The sequence below is a fragment of the Anabrus simplex genome, chromosome 4 (genome assembly GCF_040414725.1).
Source record: "Anabrus simplex isolate iqAnaSimp1 chromosome 4, ASM4041472v1, whole genome shotgun sequence".
Taxonomy (NCBI): Eukaryota; Metazoa; Arthropoda; class Insecta; order Orthoptera; family Tettigoniidae; genus Anabrus; species Anabrus simplex.
This window is the reverse complement of record NC_090268.1, coordinates 122606265-122619613: the sequence shown is the minus strand read 5'-3', so window position 1 is coordinate 122619613 and position 13349 is coordinate 122606265. Positions and strand designations below refer to the sequence as shown.

Genomic DNA, 13349 nt, shown 5'->3' with positions numbered 1-13349 from the left:
AAGCGGAGCTCGATGGTGTTCTTGTCAATGTCGAATGCGTGGAGCACGTTCAAAATTGAGCCTAGATATACCTTGCCAAATGCTTTGGCAAGGTCTACGCTGATGAGCATCATAGGGTCCCAGTCCCACGATGTTCCCTTATGATTGTTTCCAGAATGGCGGTATTAGTCATCGTACCATCCAGTCCGGCGAACCCTTTCTGGGAGTTGTGCAGTTTTACCACATTCTCCAGTCTGCTATTTATGATCTTGTTTAGATGTCTCGAGACGGTAAAAGGGCGCCGGTTACCTATCTTAGACAGTTCTCCTCCCCTTCTGCAGTAGTGTAGTCCTGTATTTACGCATGGTAGATGGAATGCGCTTACATTCCCAAATGGCATTGTAGAGTCCTGCCAAATCGGAGATTCGGACTCTTCACATGTCTTCCCTCTCAATACCGTCTGTATCAGCTGCACTATCCCTGATTTGATTCAGGAAGTACTTGATGTAGTCGTACTTGATAGGCTTATGGATGTTTGCTTCTCCGCTGGTCTCCATTTCGCTGCAGGCGCAAGTATCTTGCGGTACTCACTCTTGAACTCTTCCATGGGTGGCACCATGTCATCAGTGATCTCTTCTTGGTCGTCCAGTATTTTGGAAGCCACTGCACCAGGAGATTTCCAGTATAGATTCTGAGTCTTACGAAAACTATTTTCTCCTGTCTTCCGCGTTTCCTCTCAGTTGGGGTCCTTAGCCCTGTTACCACCCTGTTCTTTTTGGTGGTCTCTTTTGAGGTCGAAGTGCTCCTGCCTTTACGCCAGCAATGTACAGGTTTAGTTTCGTCTCCAATGTCCTGGCTTCCCCATTTTCTGCTAAGGCCACTTCTATGATTCCCTTCATGGGAAGGGTGACCTTATTCACCAGAGTTCCCAGAAGCGCACGTATTTCTGGGTCCAAAATAGGGAATTGAGCCGACGGCACGTAGCGTTCCCAAGCGGTCATCCATCCAAGTACTGACCACGCCCAATGTTGCTTAACTGCAGTGATCGGACGAGAACCGGTGTGTTCAACAAGGTATGGCCATTGGAAAAGATTACGCTAATTTCAGTTTCTTTCTCCAGGGTGTCTATTGTGGGTTTGCTGAATTCATTCTAAGTGGAAAAATATTTCATTCTAAATTCTGCAAGTACTTTCTTGACAACAACGGAATTCCTTTTTTAAATTACGTTAATCTAAAAATAAATAATGTCTGAAAGAAGAAGTATTTTACTCATATATTTTTGCACCCTTTGTTGCATACCACCAGATTTTTGCATTTTAAACATTATATTCCTTCACTAATTTGTAATTAAAACTAAAATTTTGAATTATTTTGGATTGCATATTTACGCCCTTTTTGCCAGTTTCCAGGTCCTTTTTAGGTAATTTATAGGTCTTCAACTTCCGAGCCCTAATCATTAATCATTGCTCCAGAGGAGTGTGATAGACTTTGACAGCTGGCACAATTTCTATCCTTGCCCCTAGATCGGGGCTTCAGCCATTTCATTCCTGACCCGGTTGAATGACCGGAAACAGGCTGAGAATTTTCATTCTCATTTTATAGTCCATAGAATTTCTTTTCATCTGCCTCCCAAAGGTCTTTGTTTGAGATGGTCTTTGGCCACCATATTCTCATAATGTACCTCAAATACCAATTTATAAAAGTCTGTAACCTTGTGGTAATGTCTTTGGTCACTTTTCAGGTCTCACTTCCATACAGTAACACAGATTTAACATTTGAGTTGAATATCTTTAGCTTCATTCTCCAAAACCACCTCCATCCTGGCTTACCATGCTTCTTAAGGAGCAAAATTCCTCCACCCTTTCTATATCCATTCCATCTAGAGTCAAGCTAGAATTGTTACGATGGTTTATGTGCATTTCCTTAGTCTTTTTGTTATTAATCTTTAAGCCTACTTCTTCAGCTTCTATTTTTAAGTCATTCAGTTTGATTACCATGTCCCGAAAACATTCTTCAAGACAGAGATCATCCGCATAATCCAGTATTTCCAATCGGTTATTTAATCCCCACTGAATGCCACGCTCATTACCTCTCTCAGCATACAATCCAGTGTCATGATAAACAAGATTGGCAACAGTAGACATCCTTGTCTTACTCCAGATTTTACAGCAAAAGGTAAAGACAGCTTCCCTTTCTGTTCTACTTGACAAGTATATCCATTATACATTGCCTGTGTAAGACGGACTATCTTTTGTGGAATATCGAACTTTTCCACAGCCTTCCACATTTTCCTCTGGTTGACAGAATCAAAGGTCTTTTCAAAATCAATGAAAAGTAGATACAGAGATGTCTGATATTCAGCAAATTGTTTGATTAGCCTTAGCGTGTTAATCTGATCCACAGTAGACCGACCTTCTCTGAAACCTGCCTGTTCTTGATGTAGTCTTCTGTTAATAGCTATGCTTATTCTGTTCAGTATGACTCTTGACATCACTTTTCCCCCATATGAGAGCAATGTTATTCCCCTCCAGTTATTGCAATCTGATAGGTCACCCTTCTTCAGTATCTTGATGTGGACACCCTTCTTCCATTCCTTACGAAGATGTTCTTTGTTTCGTATTAGTGTTAGAAGTGGCTCCTACTGAGCTGGATAGCTGCAGTCGCTTAAGTGCGGCCAGTATCCAGTATTCGGGAGATAGTAGCTTCGAACCCCACTGTCGGCAGCCCTGAAAATGGTTTTCCGTGGTTTCCCATTTTCACACCAGGCAAATGCTGGGGCTGTACCTTAATTATGGCCACGGCCACTTCCTTCCCACTTCTAGCCCTTCCCTGTCCCATCGTCACCATAAGACCTATCTGTGTCGGTGCGACGTAAAGCAACTAGCAAAAAAAAAAAAAAAAAAAAAAAAGGAAGTGGCTCCATGATAATGTTATCTACACCTGGTGGTTTGCCCATCTTCATTTGTTCCACTGCTTGTGCAATCTCTTGTCGCATTGGTGGTTCTACCGAGATGTCTGGATCCTCCAAAATGGTTTCAACTTCTTCAGTTGTTGATTCCTCACCAAGATTATTGAGTACTTCCATGGAGTGATGTCTCCATCTTTCCAATGTTGTGTTTCAGATGTCGAGGCTACTCTGTTTGCATCTCTGACTGGTTTCTCCCCTGATAAGCTCCTCCTAGAAAGCTTTCTTGTAACGGCATATACTTCTTTGCTGTTGCCGATTCTCGGTGCTTCTTCTGCTTGTGTTGCCAGTTGGTCTGTAAGCACTTGTTTATCTCTACTCACTTTCTTCTTAACCTCCTTGTTGGCCTCCCTGTATTTTTCCATTGCTACTGATTTCTGGTTTCTTATTCTACTGGAGTTGACGAGTGCCTTGCACTCTCTTCACTTTTGGATTGATTCCCAAGTGTCATCTGATATCCATTCTTTCCTCCATGGTTCTCTGTAGCCCACTATCTCTTCACTGTGTCACAAAAGAGTTCCTTGGCTGTGATCCATTTAGTATTTACCTCTTCATCTGGTTGTTCGGTGAGGGCTTCAAACCTGTTCTTCAAATGTATTTTAAATTCATTTTGCACCTCAAGCTTCCCAAATTTTCCGGAGTTGAAACGTTTCATTTGTACTGCTGCCTGTTATACTGATGCTGCCACCTTCAATCTAATATCAGCAATCATAAGGTGATGGTCGCTCTCTACATCTGCTCCACGTTTATTTCTCACATCCAGGAGTGAATGTCTCCATCTTTTACTTATTGCCAGGTGATCAATTTGGTTATCTGTCTGGAGATCAGGTGACACCCACGAGATCTTGTGGCAGTTCTTATGTAGAAACAATGATCAACCTATAACCAATCCAAAATTACTGCATAGGTATATGGATATCTGGCCATTATTATTTTCTTCTCCTATTCCATGTCTACCCACTATGATTTCTCTTCCTTTCTTTTTCACTACCAATTTTTGTATTTAGATCTCCCATCAATACCACAATGTCCTCCTTCCTTATCCCTGCCAGTGATGATGTCAGTCTATCATAAAACTCCTCCTTCTCTTCCTCTTCTGCTACCTCTGTAGGCGCGTAGCACTGTACTGTGGTCACAGGTCTAATTTTGGTTCTTATTCGTACAGTAAAGGAGTCCATTTCATTATGCTATTTTTTACTTTCCTTGTGAGTAAGACACCCACTCCGCTTGAATGCTGATCATTTTCTTCTCTTCCAGAGAAAACGAAGACACCACCCTCTTCTGTCCTCACCTCTACGTAGCCTGTCCATCTTGTTTCACTCAACCCAATTATCTCCATTTTATGCCTTTTCATTTCTGCCACTACTTCTCTCAGTCTGCCAGTTTCATACATAGTTTTCACATTCCAAAATCTGATTCGTGTCCTGTATTTCATTGCAAAAGCCGTCTCCATAAAATCCAGCCGGCATAAATTTCGTCTGGTTTCTGTAATGAGTTTAATTGAGGAGTGCGAGTTATTAGTCCACAGCACCCTAAGTCCAGTGGAGGGGCTGCCTCCTGTCTGCGCTAGACCACAGGATTTTTCTGTAGGGGTTATCTCCCTTAGCCTTTAAAGATCCCTCTTTACTACAAGGCAGTGGATTCTTCTTTGTTTATCCCCAAGAAGAAGGGCTGCCTCCACCGCTAGTTTCGCCGTTCTAAAGGACTCCTTCTTCGCCGTTGCTACCGCTGGGGTCTTCACCAGAGCCCTGTTAGCCATCACTTTTCAGGGTTCCTGTAGGGCCTTCACAGCTACCGTAGTGGTCATGGGGCACACACAGTCCCTACTGTACATCACCCCTACAGGCAATCCCCTACTTCATGCCATTGCCCACTTCCCACGACGTGGACGAGAGGTTGGCCTTGTGGGAGGCGATAACTTCTATAATAACATAGAAATATCTTGCGAGTATTTCACACACACCCAACTGTAGAAGTATGAGTGAATTGGGATGGTAGTGTTAAGCGCTAGTAAACAAATTGTGGCACAGTCTGTCGGCTACAATGAGTACTATTAAGCAACGCAAACTTCTAGTACTGATAGACTGTACTGCTCAGGCAATCTAGCCCAAACCGTACAGTGAACTTTTCTGCGAGTTTATATCTTACATAATCTTAACACGCTGGCTACCAGAGCGGTACATTGTACCGCTGAGGGAGTTTCTCGTGAGTCCATGAGGGTGCAAAGTACCACTGATGGGTGTGGTTATATGACTTTCCCTGTGGGGTCGTGGCGGTACCTCAGGGAACTAGGAATTTTTATTGTATTTAATACGTATATTGAGCACTTAAGTGAAATGTCACTTGGAATACCGTACTTACGCGAATAATACCCGCCACCAAATAATTCCCGCACCCTAACTTTAGGTAGGCTTATTTTGAAAAAAAAAAAAATGCCAACTTTGACGCAAAAAAACGCATCCCAATTTCGTGCCTTAATTTTTTTTTTTAAATGTGCGGCTATTATTCACGTAAATACGGGTATTTACGTGAATAATCACCACCACCGTATTTACGCGAATAATACCCGCCACCGAATAATCCCGCACCCTGAATTTAGGAAGGCTGATTTTGAAAAAATAATGCCAACATTGACGCAAATAAAACCCACACTCCAATTTCGTGCCCCAATTTTTTTAAAAAAAATTTGCAGGTATTATTCGCGTAAATATGGTATTGTTTTATTTCTAATTTACCATATGCACAGTAGAAAGGAAGCTTTGGCCACTGGGACATTTCTCGCTATGTGTCCTGGCAGTCAATGTGCTAAAATACATGACTTGATATATCATTTCTTTGTTCCTTTCCATTCCTCACTTTGACCTGTAAGGCTCCTTTTCCCCTTCTGTGTTTGTCTTGTATTGTGCAGTCTTTTATCACCTGTATTCACCTTTATGTTTGCCTCTTTCCTTTTCCTGTATTTATCTGGCATCCTCCGCATCTTACACTTCCCACAACAAGACTGAAGATCTGTCAAAGTGGTTCCTCAACAAGTGTTGATGCCCGCCCTGGTGTCGCTGGGAACCAGAAACAAGCTTGTCAGGGGGAGGACTGATGATGAGAGAGCGAAGGTGATAGTTTTTCCCTCATCTCCTCTTTCTATTCATCCCTCTTTCAACACTGTCCGGTCATCTTGTTTATCCCATTATTAGAGGCACCTGTATTTTGGTGAAAAGTTTTGCCTAATTTTGACATTTTTAAGTTTTTCCATTTTTTTTGCTATTTTTTTATTTCATCAATAATTTTTACTAAATTTTAATTTCCACATTTCAGCAATAAATGCTAAACCAAAAGGTATCTGATAGCACATTTGCAGTAAAACATCATATTTCATTTTTCCATATGTACAAGAAACATAAAAGTTATGCTTCTGCTGAAAACACATGTTACGTACAACAACGCCCATATTGTATGTATTCCTCATTGAATCCTAGATGCGCTGATGCAGCGGGTTGATACATATACCAGTGCTACGGAGGGTATTTTGAACATTTCATGTAAGAAAGAGTTTCATGTGGTAGGTTGGTACCCAGGATTCAATGAGGAATACATACAATATGGGCATTAGAAGGTTGGTCATGCTGACAAGTAATTTGAAAGAAATAATTCAATATCTCTCGCCATTGTCACTTTATCAGCTGCTGAACTTAGCCAATCAGATCACTTTCCGGGCGGAAAAAATGGCCTTTGCAACCCGGTGTTGCCAAATCTTTACTTGGCTTAAGACTGGTTTGAGTACACCGATGGAAGATAAAAAGTTCTCCAAGGGAAGGATTTAAACACCCACCTCCAAGCTGACAGGATCGCACCGTAGCAAGTACACTACGATGACACCGGATGAAGCCCACTGATTTCTGGGCATGGCCTTCAAGATGGTATTAAGCCATGTGCAGATTTAGCAACACTGCCTTGCAAAGCCCATTGGTTTACAAAGTTATTTCACATCATTTCGTCAATTGTTTCACGATTTTACTTAAAGGTAAATAGTTCCATGTTCTGAGCTGAATATGTAAAATTTTGCTAAAATTTTGTGATTTTGCACCTTGCCAAAAACAGGTGCCTCTACCCATTATGTGTTCCTAGTGATAATATCCTTGAAGTGTAAAACACCACTCATGTACAAATACCTTAATTATGAATATTTTGTAAGAAGATTTCATTCACCTGTCTATTGTAACCTCCTCCTTCTTCTTCTTCTTCTTCTTCTTTTATGACCACATAGGATCACTTTAGTCAGTCCATCGTTCAGGTCTCTTTGAAGGGATTGTTCGGGCTTTGCGGTCCTCCCAGTACTTCTTTGAATCAAAATCAAATCAAAATCTCTTTATTTGCAAATGAGGTGTCTACCTCGGTGGCAAATGGTACACTAAAATACATTATTGTCAAGCACGAAATTTTAAATTAACAAGAGAAGAGGAACATTTTCCTAGAATACAATATTATACAATTTATGCTAACAATTTTTTCTATTAACACACAGCTCATTCTTAATAAATTTATATTGTTTACAAAATTCTACTTATAATATCTCCTGTACTTACAAACATAGTCAACTCATATACAGTATGTGGAATTACTTCAAATAATACTACACAACTGGTACAAGATTAAAATTTACATTGCATTTATTTATTTATTTATTTTTTTACCCATTTTGGAACCTAAGTAGCATAACAACCTGCTGCATCTTAACCAGAGCCCCTTTTGCCACCACTTTTCAGAGTTCCTGAAGGGCCTTCACAGCTACTGTAGCAGTTCCAGGGCCCTCGAAGTCCCCACTGTACTTCACCCCTACAGGCAGTCCCCTACTTCGGCTGTCCAAAATCCATAGACCAGGGGATGGAATTAATTTATTCACACACATTTTTTATTTACAATAACCTGCACTGGTCGAATGCCCTCTTAACATTTCATTTATTTTCTCAGTTGCTGTTTATTCTCTTCTTGAACATCTGTACAGATTTTGGAAAAGGATCAAACACTACCCCTGGTAAACTGTTCCACTCCTTCACGCCCTTCCCAATGAATGAAAACTTACCCCAATCGCTTCTGGTAAAATTCCTTTTAATTTTATACTTGTGGTCAGTTCTGCTGATATAATTATTTTCCAACTGAAGCCTCTCACGGATTTCTCCCCATGCTTCTTCTCCTGTATAGGCTCTATATAATCCTATAAGTCTAGTTTTCTCCCTTCTCTTACTTAAAGTTTCCCACCCAAGTTCCTCTAACATTTCTGATACACTACTTTTCCTCCTGAAATCCCCTGTTACAAATTTTGCTGCCTTCCTCTGCACACTATCTATTTCTTTTATTAGGTATTCTTGGTGAGGATCCCAAACACTGTTTGCATATTCCAATAATGGACGAACCATATTTAAGTAACTTTTTTCTTTTAATTCTTTATTGCATCCTTTAAGTAGCCTCATTATGACAGGTAGCGATCTGTATGCTTTCCCAACAATGTCATCAACATGACCCTGCCAGTGCAAATTACTTTCAAATCTCACACCTAAGTATTTGTACTTGCCTTCTTTTGGGATAACTACCTCATCCAAAGTATATTAAAACTCAGTTTTAAAGCTCCTGTTTGTAAATGTTGTAACAGTTGATTTGCCTCCATTAACCTTCATATTATTTTCTTCAACCCATTGTTGGATACTCTCAAGGTCCCTTTGTAATTCTGAACAATCCTCAATGTTATTTATTTCCCTACTAGTTGATGTACCCGTGCTTCGCTACGGGATTCTCAGAAAGACTGATTTGTGGTTTTCCTAACCTGAAATCAACATAGATCATTACAAAAACATAAGTATGAATGTAGCGATTAAAAGCAATGCTATCATATAAAATACTCGATCAAATGGAAAGCCGCACGTTTTATCACTTTTAACGAAAAGTGCTGCGGTTAGATTGCAGTGCCAATCTAATAGTCCAAAGTTCCAGAGCTGGGATGACCAGGCCGCAGATTGCCATGAACACTCATCTGCCAATCTGCCATTATTCCGCTAAAAATGCACACTGTTCATTCCCATCAGTGCCTCAGAGTAGGGATTGAATAGCCCGAATGTTATGATGATCCAGTGTGTTACGTACCAGTAGTATCAGAAAATTTATAAACCAGGGGAATGGCATGCTAAAGAAGAAAGTTATCTAACTCCCCAGCTACTTCCCACCAATATTCAGACAGGCTGTTACACACTGTACGACTGGGCGAGTTGACCGTGTGGTTAGCGGAGCGCAGCTGTGAGCTTGCATCTGAGAGATAGTGGATTCGAACCCCATTGTTGGCAGCGCTGAAGATGGTATTCCGTGGTTTCCCACTTTCACACCAGATCTTAATTAAGGCCTAAGGCACTCCTAGCCCTTTCCTATCCCATCGTCGCCATAAAACCTATCTATGTCGGTGCAACGTAAATCAAATAAAAAATACTCTGTACGCAGCAGTAATCCTATCTACCGGATATGAGGGGCAACAGAAGACACAAAGCACATCACGACAAACAATGGTCAATGTAATGTTATTGTTGATCAATGTTATGAGCTTTCTATATACTAGGCCTTCACATTTAGTTTTCTTTCGACCCTGTGATTTGTAAAATATTTTATACCATACACTGTAGTTTCTTATTCTCCGACTTTACATACCAATTTTCATTAAATACTGTTTACCCATTTTCTCGTTACTTGGCGCTGATATGGACTTAGTAACAAAAATCCAAATTCATGAATATCTTTGTGATCATAGCCAGTACGGTAAGAATGTATAAGACATGAATAATAGGAAATTTAATACTATATAACCTTAGTTATGTAGCATTCATCGATTACACCTCTAATAAGAAATACTTGAGAATTACATTTTAGGCCTTCCCCTAAACTACCATTTCACTCAACGTGAATAAAATAATTTACAGCCTAGACTATAGTGACTTATTTCCTAACTTTGCATACCGATTTTCATCAAGATAGGACTACTAATAACAACAATATTTGAGAATTGAATTTTATGCCTTCCCCTGAACTACCATTTTTCTCAGCGTGAATACAATTATTGATAGCCTAGATTGTAGCAACTTATTCCCCAACTTTGCATACCCATTTTCTTTAAAATACGACCACTAATAACATAAATAGTTGAGAATTCAATTTTAGGCCTTCCCCTAAACTACCATTTCACTCAACGTGAGTAAAATGATTTATAGCCTAGATTGTAGAGGCTCATCCCCGGACTTCACATACCGATTTTCATTAGACCACTACTAACATAAATAGTTGAGAATTCAATTTTAGGCCTTCCCTTAAACTACCATTTCACTCAACGTGAGTAAAATTATTTATAGCCTAGATTGTAGAGGCTCATCCCCCGACTTCACATACCGATTTTCATTAAATTCTCTTCAACCGTTTTCTCGTGATGCGTGTACAGACAGACAGACAGACAGACAGACAGACAGACAGACAGACAGACAGACAGACAGACAGACAGACAGACAGACAGATGGACGGACAGACAGACAGACAGACATTATGGAAAAGTAAAAAGTGCATTTTCATGTTACTATGGACATGACCGATACAGAAATACCATTATTTTCAAATTCTGAGCAATGTACAGATAAAACTCTTATTTTATATATATAGATAAACAATTATGTCATCTGCATACAATCTTATTTTTGATGTTATATTGTTCCCTAAATCATTTGTGTATATTAAGAAAAGTAACGGACCGATTATACTACCCTGTGCAATTCCCTTCCAAACTTTCTCTTCCTGTTATATATTATTTCCTACTTTGACTTTTTGAACCCTTGAATTTAGAAATGTTTTTATCCAACATATAACCCTTACGTCCAATCCTATTCCCTCCAATTTCTTTAATAATATTCCATGTTCCACTCTATCAAAGGCTTTGGAAAGATCTATGGCTATGCAATCTAACTGGCCTCCTGAATCCAACTGATCTGATATGTCTTGCTGAAATCCCACCAGTTGTGCCTCACAAGAAAATTTCTTTCTAAATCCATACTGGCTCCTCATGAACCAATTTTTATCATCACATATCCCTCTGATGTACTTTGCTATTAAACTCTCCAGTATTTTACAAACTATACTGGTCAGGCTGATTGGTCTGTAGTTCTCTGGTTTCCTTTTATCACCCTTTCCTTAATAAATTGGTAGTGTTATAGATTCCTTCCATTCCTTTGGTATTACACTATTATTTATGACATAGTCAAAGAGAAATTTTAAATAAGGCACTATGTACCACCCCATTGTCTTTAATACCTCCCCACTAATTTGATCATTTCCTGCTGCTTTTCCTTGCTGAAGCAGTTGGATTTCTCTGAAAATATCTTCATTTGTGAATGAGAAGCTTCTTGTTTCCCTATGTGTCTCTCCCTCTCTACCTTCTGTTATGGTTTCCAACTCCTGACAATCTTCTACTGAATCTCTGAATTCCCTACTAAATAGATTTGCTTTCTCACTATCTATTAAATAGTGTCCACCCCCTTCTCCCACCATTGTAGGAATTTGGATTCCTTTTCCTTTTTGATTCCTGATATATGAATACAGCTTTTTCCATTTCCCTTTGTGGTCATTACCCTCTTGAAGTATGCCATTCATATAATTCTCTTTTGCTTCCTTTTTCACTCTATTCATTTCCCTCATTAGCTGTTTTCTAGTTTCTCTATTCTCCCTACCCTCTTTGATTTTCCTGTTTACTATTCTACATTTTCTTTTTAATTTTCTTATTTCCCTTGTGCAATAAACAGCGTCTGAGGTCATTTTACCCTTCTTAACAGGTACAAATCTCTTCTCTCCTTCCGAAATGATTCCTTTAAATTTAGCCCAAAGTGTATCCACATTACTACCTTCACTTATCCAACAACTGAATTGTGATTTAAGGTAAGTCCCAAATTCATCAACTTTAGTTTTTCTGTATAATTTCTTGTCTTGTGTGACCCTCTTATTAAGTATATTTGGTACGAGTCCTACATCCATTATTACAGCCTTATGGTCACCTATTCCTTCAATTACCTCAGTTTTATCAACAATTTCCCATGGTTTAACCAAGAATACATCTAGCAAGTTATTGAGATGAGTCGGTTCTTGTACTGCTTGTGTAAATCCTCCCTCCCAAATTAACTTATTTGCCAGTTTCTGTTCATGGGCTTCACTTGCAGCTCCATTCCATTCAACTTCAGGTAAGTTTAGATCTCCCCCAATTATTACCATATCATTATTATTGTTTTTATGAGTATAATCTATTATTTTCTCAAATATTTTCATGTCTCTTTCCTCTCTTCCAGGCCCTTTATGTTCCTATAATTCCTACCTCCTTCATATTATCACAAACTAATTTTATCCCTAATATTTCATCCCTTTCATCGGTACACAATTCATGTGAACAATAAGTTTCCTTCACCAGAATAAACACCCCCTCCCATTTTATCTCTTTGGTCTCTATGATAGACTGTGTACCCTTCTGCAAATACTTCTCTATTACCCACCCCTTCTCTCAACCACGATTCCACTCCTATCACCAGACGCTCCGATCTTCGTGCCCTTTCCTCAGTTGAAAATATGCGTGTTGTTGGTTTGTTTTATGTAAGGGTAAAGCGGAGGTTTGTATTCTTATAACACACAAATTATAAAGTTCTTTAAGAATAAGATATCGGGTGTTCCATTTTAGGAGAATAACAATCTAGAGAAATGAATTTCATTTTATGGGTCTGTATTGAACTTTGATTAATCCAAATTAAAATAAATGAGTTAAATCCACCTTTTCAATACAAATTAAGTAGTGTTTATTAAATAAACATTTAATGGGACTAGTTTCGACCTATTTAAAGGTCAACTTCAGCCATATTGTGTGTAGAACAACGTATTTGAAATACAGTTGTGTTAAAGATGGTCTTAAAACACTGAAGTTTGGCACTATGAAAAAAATGTTTTTAGAATTTCCTTAAAACACTTTTGTTCACTTAGCTGTGGGAATATATGAGAAGAAGACGAACTCTTTTAGTATTCTTCATAGTATTCAAGAATGTTGTTTTATTTCCATGTAAATCATCAAATTGAAAGAATTGTACTCCAGACAGAATGTGGTCACAACTTAACAGAGCCAGTGCCAAGAACATTCTTGAATACTACGAAGCAGTGGCGGTTCGTGACATTTTACTCTGGCAGGGCTGTGCCGCCATCTCTTTCCCCTCCCCAATCGGTTGAGTTTTCACTGATCAGCACCACGATACTTTTATATTAATAATAATAATAATAATAATAATAATAATAATAATAATAATAATAATAATAATAATAATAATAATAATAATAATAATCATTACAATATTAATTGATGAAT

General features: G+C 38.9%; 1 protein-coding gene and 1 pseudogene across 3 annotated transcripts in view; one reads left to right on the top strand and one right to left on the bottom strand.

Moving 5' to 3' along the window:
- LOC136871687 (uncharacterized) overlaps positions 1-13349 on the top strand; it is a 69920-nt gene that overhangs the window by 10921 nt on the left and 45650 nt on the right. The window lies entirely within an intron of this gene.
- Positions 948-1066, bottom strand: LOC136872994 (5S ribosomal RNA; annotated as a pseudogene).